We start from the raw sequence: 11,397 nt of genomic DNA on the forward strand, positions 1-11,397 counted from the left end.
AGGCTAGTGATGTTGTGGGGATGGAACTGGACTCTCTCACAGTGGTGTCTGAAAAGAGGATGCTGTCTAAGTTGCATGCCATCTTGGTCAATGTCTCCCATCCTCTACATAATGAACTGGGTGGGCACAGGAGTACATTCAGCCAGAGATTCATTCCTCCGAGATGCAACACAGAGCGTCATAGGAAGTCATTCCTGCCTGTGGCCATCAAACTTTACAACTCTTCCTTTAGAGGGACAGACACCCTGAGCCGATAGGCTGGTCCTGGACTTATTTTATAATTTACTGGCATAATTTACATATTACTATTTAACTATTTATGGTTCTATTACTATTTATTATTTATGGTGCAACTGTAACAAAAACCAATTTCCCCCGGGATCAATAAAGTATGACTATGACTATGACTAAGTGCATTTTCAACCTTTTGACTATTAAGAATATCCCTCCCTCTGCCTGAATAATATTTATTACTTTAGAGGAAGATTTCCAAAGATTCACCACGCTTGAGGGAAATAAATCACTACATCTCTGTAATAAAAGGCCTAGATAGAGCATACATGGGCGAGTGTCTCCTTTAGGGGGGAATTTTAGATAGACCATACTTGGATGAGAGTCTTCTATAAGGGGGAATTTTAGATAGAGCATACTTGGATGAGTGTCTCCTATAGGGGAGAATTTTAGATAGAGCGTATATGGATGAGTGTCTCCTATAGAGGGGAATTTTAGGACCGGGTGCAGCCTCAGGAAACAAGGAAATCCTTTTACAACAGAGATGAGAAGGAAATTTCTTTAGCCAGAGGGTGCCGAACCTGTGGAAATCATTGCCACAGATGGCTGTGGAGGCTAGGGACATTTAAGGCAGACGTTGATAGGTTCTTGACTAGTTAGGATGTCAAAGATCACAGGGAAAAGGCAGGCGCTGGGGTTGAAAGGGATAATAAATCAGCAATGATTGAAAGACAGAGTAGACTCGATAGGTTGAAAGGCCTAATTCTGTTCATCTGTCCTATGGTGTAATGGCCTAATGAATAAGTGATCGTTTTTACAATTATCTCTTCCCCTAGACTCTCCTACAAGAAGAAACATACTCTTCATTTGCACTCACTCAAGTCCCCATGAGATTGTATCTCAGGTCCGCTCACTCATCTGAACTAGTCCAGCCCACTCAACTGTTCCTCATAAGATAACCCACCCTTTGCAGGTAAGCTGCTCTCAACTCATTTACATCCTGCCTATGTAATGAATGGGTCTGATTCTCTGCTGCAGTTTTCAATAAAACCACATAGTACACAGCACTCCAGATATGGTCTCCAGATATGGCTGGAGCAGAACCTCCACTCTTCTGTGTTCAACTCAGTTTCTAAAAGACCTCAACACTCTGTTTGGTTTGCTAATTTCTTGCTATATGCGCTTACAGGATGTTTGTGATTCAGACTTCCAGCTGCACAGACTGCTCTGCATCTCAGAGGAACCAATGCTGTCAATGCGGAAGAAAATGGCACCAGTGAACAATGCAACCAAGGCCAACATCCTGCAGGCGGTTCATGACACAATGTCCTTTGCTTCTTTCATGTCTTCTTTTTCTTTAAAGTGTTGTTCTGCTATTGTTTGAAGCCGTGATGTAAATTTTGGTGGTGTGATTTTGGGCCGATTGAGTGATCTGGCACTTTCTATCTCCGAGAGGGTTCCGTGAGGTTTTGAACAAAATGTACATCCTTGAGGCCAAGAACCCTGGAGACTTGATGGTCTCCACTTAGATAGATAGATAGATATACTTTATTAATCCCGAGGGAAATTTGGTTTCATTATAGCCGCACCAACCAAGAATAGAACTTCTCACTATCCGCACTGATTAAAGCACCAAGGGAGACTGAAGTCATCGAGATGACTGTGGAAAGTGAATGCGTGTTCAGCACCAACTACCAGCCTCTTGCTCTCTACTGTCGGAGAAGGTGTCTGCGTGTGATGTTCTCTCTTTCTCTTGCTTGCTGCTTCTGAAGGAAGGTCCCTGCAGTTGAATGGTCTCTCTCATCTTCAAACCTGTCAGAAGATTGTGCCTGAGCTCTGGGTCTTGAGCAAGGTTTAATCATTGAGGTTTGCAGATTGTACTCTGTAGTTTACTTTATGATGTGTTTCTGGTTTCTCCTTTTTTGTTGCTATTTTGGGTGATTTTTATCGGGGCTGCCTGCAGTTAGTGAACTGAATATGACTAGACTTTTTCAATTTTGTGTTTTATATTCTGTGTTTCTCGATTTTGTTTGTTGCTATGTGGCAAATTTGGTTTTTTTTTGCGCATGTGGGGGTGGGATTTGTTGTTTTGCTTTGAACAGATTCCATGGTTTTCTTTGTTTTGTGGCTGTCTGTGAGGAAGACGAAACTCAGGATTGTATACTGCAAACATACATTAATAAATGTACTTTGAATCTTTGAATCTTGAATTACGAATGTAGGCAGCAAACCACAGTGGTATTATCAGTACCCGTGACTTTGTCACCGATAGAAATCACAGATATTTTCATATCACATTACAGTTGTTGCAAATATCTCAAAATATTGTCTGTTACTCGTTATTTATACTGTTCATCGCTACAGTACTTGTTATTTAATGTGTTCATTGAGCTCATATCACAAAATTATTTTCTGTTACCATTTTGAAAACAGAGTTTTAATATAATTGGTTTGTTTTGTAATCCTACATATTTTATTTTTTTATATATTTAAATATTTTATTTTGAGAAGGGGTCTATAGGCTTCACTGGACTGCCAGAGGGTGAATAGCATAAAACATTTTAAGAACCTCTGCTCTAGTGATTATCCAAAGTATAATTCGAGAAAGCTTTGCAGCTTCTTTGTTCTGCATTATTTGAATAGGTGCTTCTTTATTGGTTAGTAATCCAGTGGTGACTGGGTTGGCTGGATGTGCTTTCCTTGGAACAGAGGAGGCGGGAGGATCCTATCACAGTGTATAAAAGGGCATAAATAAAAAATTCTCACAATGTTGGGCACGTGGCCAAGTGGTTAAGGTGTTCGTCTAGTGATCTGAAGGTTGCTAGCTCGAGCCTCAGCTGTGGCAGTGTGTTGTGCCCTTGAGCAAGGCACTTAACCACACATTGCTCTAGTGTCTGTGCAAGGAGAGGCGCCCCACATAGACTTCCAATCTGTGCCCTGTAAGGCATGAAAATGCCCGAGGCAGGCCTCTCATGGTCTGAGTCGACGTTCCCTTCCCTCCCTTCCCCACAATGGCAGGGGTTTCGAAGAGTAGAGAACATAAGTTGAACATGAGTAGTAAATGGCTTGTAGGAAAACTGAGGAAGTTTTTTTTTTCACCCAGAGACTATTTGAAGTCTGGAACCAACTGCCTAAGAAGTTGGTGTGGGAAGGTACTCCAACACATTAAAATTCCTGAGCAAACATCTGAACTTCTAAGCCATGAAAAGCGGACCAAGAAGTGGTAAATGGGGTTAGTATAATTAGACATCACAGGCTGAAGGACAAACACAAAAAAGTCTGCAGATGCTGGAAAACCAAAACAACACACACAACATGCTGGGTGAACACAGCAGGTCAGGCAGCATCCATGTAAATGAATAAACCATTAACTTTTCAGGTCTGGACTCTTCATCAGGATTGAAAGGAAGGGGAGAAGTCAAATGGAGAAGGTGGGGGGGAAAGGAGGAAGAAGTACAAGGTGGCAGGTAATAGGTGAAACCCAGAGAGGGGGATAAGGTGAAGTAAAGAACTGGGAAGTTGATTGGTGAAAGAGAGAAAGGGCTGGAGAAGGATAAAGGGCTTGTTCTTTGTGCTGTATGATTCTATGACTGCGATTGCTCCCCATTTTGGTAATGTTCTTTATTATTTTTTCCTGCCAAAATGAACAACCTCACTGCCACTTCCTCTATTCTCAACTTTGACCTTTTATTTATTCTCATCTGCCTATTACTTCCCCAGGACCCCTCCTACTTCCCTTTCTCCTATGGTCCACTCTCCTCTCCTATCAGATTCTGTCATGGTCTGGTCTGTGAAGTCTGCATTCTGGTTCACAGTCCGGTCCATTGACATTTATTCCAGGTTTTCCTGTTTTCCCCATTTCTGTTGGGTGCTCCAATTGAGGCACATGATTCTCGTTTGGGCAGGATATATAAATACCTTTGGAGACCAGGGCTTGGCTGCTGGATTGTTCCTGTCCAAACCCGTTCTCTGCCCCTTCCTCCTGAAGCCTTGCCCTGCAACCAGTGTCTGAAGCCTTGCCTTGCCTTGCCTTGCCTCGCCTCGTCTCGTCTCACCTGAAGCCTTGCCTTGCCTCACTTTTAGACTCGCCTGAAGCCTTGCCTTGCCTCACCTTTAGACTCACCTGAAGCCTTGCCTTGCCTTGCCTCGCCTGAAGCCTTGACTTGCCTGTATCCTTCGCCTGCACCGCTGTCAAGTTCAACTGCCGGAGCAAGATAAGGAACTGGCTATCTAGTGTTGGAAACTGTCCCTCTATGTCCACGCCTTCACTAGGTAGGTCTGGCCGTTTGCCACTACCTAGTGTTGGGATCCGTCTCTGTGTTCACGCCTTCACTAGGTAGGTCCAGCTGTTTGCCACTACCTAGTGTTGGAAACTGTCTCGTTGTGTTCAGCATTCTGTGTATGAATTCTGGCCCTACGTCCTGTTCGCAAGGAGGAGACCTGGCTCTGTGTTCCATGTCCCTGTGTTCCTGTCTCTCCCTTGACTAAGGCTTTGCGTTCCTGTCTCTCCCTCAACCAAGTCAAGGCTTCCGCCTTTGTGTTCCAAGGTTCCTGTTTCCCTAGACCACGTCATGTCTTCGCCTAGTTCCAGAGTCCAAGCCCGAGTCAAGACCCAGGTTCTGGGTCCTTGTCCAGTCTCTGGCTTAGAGTCAGAACCCAAGCCTCGTCATTTCCATGCCTTGAAGAAACCAAGCCTTGAGGAACCCAAGAACCTCATCTAGTCCAAGGCACATCTAAGAACCTCATCTATTCCAGGTCCAGTGCAAGAACCTCATCTTGTCCAAGCCCAGTGCAAGAACCTCGTCTAGTCCAAGCCCAATCCAAGAACCTTGTCTAGTCCAAGTCAAGGCTTTGTGTTCTCGTCCTGTGCAGGAGATCCATGTCCTGTCCTTGCCAAGATGCTTGTCTCGAGTCCTAGCCTAGACCCGGTTCTGGTTCCAAGTCAAAGCCGAGGTTCCAAGACCCACGCTCTGGGTTCTTGTCCAGGCACTTGTTTTGGAGTTCAGAGTCCTTGTCTAAGTTCCAAGTTCCTAGTTCCTCGTCCAGGTCCTGCTTTCCTAGTCATGTCCTAGCCCAAGTCTATGTTTTTGTCCCAGCTCCTAGTCTGCATCCAGTCCCGTCCCTAACTCTAGTCTAGTTCCTTGTACATCAGCGTCTGTGTCTTGCGTTTGGGTCCACCACCACCACCACCCCCCGTTATGACAGATTCCTTCTTCCCTAGCCCCTGATCTTTCCAACCCACCTGGCTTCATCTATCACCTTCCAGGTAGTCTCCTTCCCCTCTGCCCAGCTTTCATTCTGCTATCTTCCCCCTTCTTTCTCAGTCCTGAAGAAGAGTCTCAGCACAAAACATCGACTGTTTACTCTTGTCCATAGATGCTGCTTGACCTGCTTGCATTCCAATAGCATTTTGTGTGTGTTGCTTTGGATTTCCAAATTCTGCAGACTCTCTCATGATTATAACCTCACATATTCCCACATGACTCTTCATTTGTAAGATCCTTTCACATTCATTTAATCTGTCTGTACTCGATTATAATCAACCTAGTGCCTTTTACAACTTGGTCTCTGATTTCATTTGTTCCCATCATCCAAGTCATGTTAACATTTGCCAATAAGTGGAGACCTCACTATGACTGCTGTGACTCACTGCTTGTCATTTCTTACCCATTGATGCCTATGGTGATTCCTTCCAATACATTACACACTTCTCTGCAAACTCTTCTTCTCCAATAATCTTTGTTGCAGCATTTAACCAAATAACTCCCAGGAACGTAATTAGCTTGCACCGTTTCCTTTCCAGGAAGCTGGTCACTATTTCCCTTCTTGTTCAAATTGAGGCATCAAAAGCCATATCCCTTTCTCAAAGAACACTGAGGCTGTCTACAAGAAGGGTCAGAGCCGTCTCTATTTCCTGAGGAGACTGAGGTCCTTTAACATCTGCTGGACGATGCTGAGGATGTTCTATGAGTCTGTGGTGGCCAGTGCTATCATGTTTTCTATTGTGTGCTGGGGCAGCAGGCTGAGGGTAGCAGACACCAACAGAATCAACAAACTCATTCGTAAGGCCAGTGCTGTTGTGGGGATGGAACTGGACTCTCTGACGGTGGTGTCTGAAAAGAGGATGCTGTCTTAGTTGCATGCCATCTTGGTCAATGTCTCCCATCCACTGCATAATGTACTGGTTGGGCACAGGAGTACATTCAGCCAGAGACTCATTCCACCGAGATGCAGCACAGAGCATCATAGGAAGTCATTCCTGCCTGTGGCCATCAAACTTTACAACTCCTCCCTTGGAGGGTCAGACGTCCTGAGCCAATAGGCTGATCCTGGACTTACTTCATAATTTACTGGCATAACTTACATATTACTAATTAACTATTTATGGTTCTATTACTATTTATTATTCATGGTGCAACTGTAATGAAAACCAATTTCCCCCGGGATCAATAAAGTATGACTATGACTATGACTACTATTCAGTGAATTTCTATGGCTCCAGTATATTTCATGTAGATTCCAAATGAAATTTCATTCTTTGCATTTTTAATCCAGCCACACTACAAGAAAGTATGTGAGAAAGATTGTGCTGACATTGGAGAGGTTTCAAAGGAGGTTCACTCAAGTAATTCTGGGAGTGAAAGGCTTATCATAAGAGGATCACTTGGTGGCTATGGGCCTTTCTCACTGGAGTTCAGAAGAATGGGGGGATCTCACTGAAACCGATCAAATGGTAAAAGTCCTCGATAGAGGTGATGTGGAGAGGATGTTTCCTATGGTGGAGGAGTCAATTATACTAAAATGGCAGAACAGACTAGATGGGCCAAATGGCTTAATTCTGCACCTATATATTATGGTCTTGTGTGAGCACGTGGCCAAGTGGTTAAGGCATTGGACTAGCTACCTGAAGGTCGTGAGTTCGAACCCCAGCCGAGGCAGCGTGTTGTGTCCTTGAGCAAGGCACTTAACCACACATTACTCTGCGACAACACTGGTGCCAAGCTGTATGGGTCCTAATGCCCTTCCCTTGGACAACATCGGTGTCGTGGAGAGGGGAGACTTGCAGCATAGGCAACTGCTGGTCTTCCCTGCAACCTTGCCCAGGCCTGCGCCGTAGAGAGCGAAGACTTTCCAGGCACAGATCCATGGTCTCGCAAGACTAACGGATGCCTTTTTTATATTATGGTCTTAAAAGAGTTCAGGAAATGAAAGTCCATTTACAGCTCTGATTTTTGAATTTTCTTTGCATTGAGAAAGTAATCTTTTTTTTAATCTCTCCTAGCAAAGTGCATAACCAAACATTGCTCAACACTATTCCATCTGCCACTTCTTTGCCCATTTTCCTAATCTGCCAAAATCCTTCTCTGGACTGTCTGCTTTCTCAACATTACCTGCTCTTTCATCCTTCATCTGTCTTCATGTCAGCCGCAGACTTGGCCACAAAGCCATCAATTCCATCATCTAAATCATTGACATATAACATAAAAAGAATCGGTCCCAATATTGACCCATGGGGAACACCACTAGTCACTGGCAGCCAACCAGAAAAAGCTTCCTTTATTCTCACACTTTGCCTCCTGTCAATCAGTCACTGTTTTATTCATGCTAGTACGCAACATCCATTGATTCTTCATTGTCTATCCTGTTTATTTTTTCTTCAAAGAATTCCAACAGATTTTCGCTTAAAGAAACTATGCGGACTATGGCCTATTTTATCATGTACATCTTCCTAACCTCTGAGTTCAGACCAAATGGCCTATAATTTCCTTTCTTCTGTCTCCCTCTCTTTCTGAAGAGTGGATTGACATTTGCAATTTTCCAGTCATCCAGGACCACGCCAGAATCCAGTGATTCTTGAAGGATCATTAGTAATCCCACCACAATCTCTTCAGCCCACCTCTTTCAAAACCCTGGGGTGTACACTGTCTCATCCAGGAGATTTATCTACCCTCAGGTTTTTGAGTTTCCCATGAACCTCCTCCCTAGTAATGGCAACTTGATTCATTTCTGTCCCCTGACACTCTTGAACATCCGATATACTGCTTGTGTCTTCCACAGTGAAATGATGTAAAGCATTTATTCATTTCATTGTGCCCCATTACTACATCGCCAACATCACTTTCCAATGGTCCGATACCTACTCTCACCTCTCTTTTACACTTTATGTATCTGAAGATACTTTTGTTATCCTTTTTAATATTATTAGCTAGCTTACATTCATATTTGTATATCCTTTCTTTATGATTTTAGTTGATTTTTGAAAGCTTTCCAATCCTCTAACTTACCACTAATTTTTGTTGTATTATATGTCTTTTGCTTTTATGTTGGCTTTGAATTATCAGTCGCTGCTGTGTCATCTTCCCTTTAGAATACCTCTTCTTCTTTGGGATGTATCTATCCTGTGAATTCCGCCTTGCTCCCAGAAACTCCAGCCTTTGCTGATCTACTGTCCTCCCTGCTAGTGTCCCCTTCCCATGATCGTGGGCCAGCTTGGCTCTATTGAATCTGTAATTCCCTTCACTCCCCTGTAATGCTGATACAATTGACTTAGCTGCTCTTTCTCAAACTGCAGAGTGAATTCTATCATATTATGAACACCTCTGCCAAAGGGTACAGTTCCTTAAGTTCCCTATTCAAACCTGTTCATTACACAACACCTTGTCCAGAATAACTGATCCCTGACTGGGCTCAATCACAAGCTGCACGAAAAAGCCATCTCATAGGCATGCTACAGATTCTCTCTCTCGGGACCCAAAATCATCATCATTCTGATTTTCCCAAACTATTTGCGCATTGAAATCCCCCATGAGTGTTGTAGTATTGACCTTCTGACATGCATTTTCAATCTCTCATCGATATTTGTACCCCTCGTCCTAGCTACTGTTCAGAGTTCTGCATGTAACTCCCATCAGGATCTCTTAACCCTTGCAATTCCTCAGCTCTGCCCACAACAATTCAATACCTTCCGACCCTATGTCACCTCTTTCTGATTATCTTATTTTATTTTTTACCAACACACCAATGCCACGCTCTCTGCCAACCTGTCTGTTTTTTTATTGATAAAATGTGTATCTTTGGTTGTTAAACTTTCAACTTTTATCTTTTATCAATAACTCCGTAATGCCCACAACCTCATACCTGACAATCTCTAAATGCACGACAAGATCATCCACATTATTGCATATACGGTGTACATTCAAATATAACACCTTCAGTCCTGTATCCATCACCCTTTTTGGTTTTGTTCCCTGTTACACTGCAAATCATCCGACTGACTGTAATTTTGCTCTATTATGTGTCTGTTCTTCCTGACAGTCTCACTGCACAATGCATTTAGTTGTATACCAATTAGCCCATCGTCAGCCCTATCACACTGGTCCCATCCCACTGTCAAATTATTTTAAATCCTCTCCAACAGATCTAGCAAAACCTGCCCATAAGGATATTGGTTCCCCTCAGGTTTATGTTTAACCCATCCTCTTTGTACAGGTCATAACTTCTCCAGAAGAGACCCCCGATTTAGAAATCTGAAACCCTACCCCCTGCACCAGTTGCTTACCCACACATTCATCTGCCATACCATCCACTGGTGAGTGGCATAGGCAGCAATCCAGAGACTACAACCTTGGCGATCCTGCTTTTCAACTTTCTACCTAGCTCCTGAACTACTCTCTTCAGGACATGTCACCTTTCCTACCTACTGTATGTCATTGATGCCAATATGTGCCAAGGCTTCTGGCTAATTATCCTCCCCTTTTATAATGCCATGAGCTCAATCCGAGACATTCCTGACTCTGACACTTGGGATACAACATATTATCTGGGTGTCTCCATCACATCCACAGAATCTTATGTCTACTCCTCTAAGTGTGGAATTCCCTATCACTACTGGAATGCCCTTCTCTCTCGTACCCTCATGAGTCACAAAGCCAGACTCAGTACCAGGGACCCGGTCACTGCAGCTTCCACTGGTAGATTATCCCCCCCAGTAGTATCCAAAGCAGTACACTTACTATTGAGGGGAACGGACACAGGGATACATTTTACTGTCTGCCCATTTCCATTCCATTTCCTGACAGTCACCCAAGTACCTGCCTCCTGCAACGTTGAGGCGACTACCTCTCTGTAGCTCCTATTTATCATCTCCTCAGTTTCCCGTGTGAGCTGCAGCTTCAGTTCCCTCACATGATCTTTGAGGAGCTTCAACTCGGTGCACCTGGTGCAGATGTGGTAGTCCAGGAGGCTGGAGGCCTCCCAGAATTCCCACATCTCACATAAAGAACACAACACAGCCTGTGGCGCCATTCTCACTGCTCTAGCTGTGCACTAACAGACAAAGAACGAAGAACGATGAGGAAACTTACCAGATATGTACCATATACAATCCTGCTCTCAACAAAGGCTGATGAGCCAAAGCCTCCCCACTCTAACACTGGTCAGCTGCAACAACGGCTGCTCCGCTTGGCCCTACCTTATTTTTATTTGCCCTTGCTAATGAATCACTACTTGATTGGGCCACAGGAAAAACGGAAAAAGCTTGTGAATGCTCCTTTTTAAATTTCACTCATAAGTTTGTGATGGCTTCTCTCTTGTTTCCGATTCGATTATGCCACTGGAAAAACCCAGACTGACCTGAAAAGAATCCCGCACAAGAACTCCCAAGTCCCTTTGCATCCCTGATTTCGGAATTTTCTCCCCATTTAGAAAATACTCTACACCTTTATTCCTTCTACCAAAATGGAAGACCGTATGCTTTCCTGCTCTACATTCCATCCACCACTTCTTTGACCACTCTCCAAATCTGTCCAGGTCTCTCTGCAAACTCCCTGTTTCCTCTACACTACCTACCCTTACATCTTTCTTTGTATCATCACAAACATGCCACAAAGCCAGCAATTTCATCATCCAAATCACTGACATATAATGTGAAAAGTCTCAGTCCTGACACCCAGCTGAACTCCATTAGTCAGTGCAACCAATCAGAGAAGGCCCTTTTTATGCCAGCTTTTATACATACTTTGATAATAAATGTACTTTGAATCTTTGAATCTTGACAGTCTTGAATTTCTGGCATACTGCTAGTGTCTTCCGCAGTGAACAGTGATGCAAATTATTTCCTGAGTTTGTCCTCCGTTTCTTTGACCCCATTACTACCTCTCCAGTATC

Source organism: Mobula birostris, chromosome 14 (assembly GCF_030028105.1).
Source record: "Mobula birostris isolate sMobBir1 chromosome 14, sMobBir1.hap1, whole genome shotgun sequence".
Lineage (NCBI taxonomy): Eukaryota > Metazoa > Chordata > Chondrichthyes > Myliobatiformes > Myliobatidae > Mobula > Mobula birostris.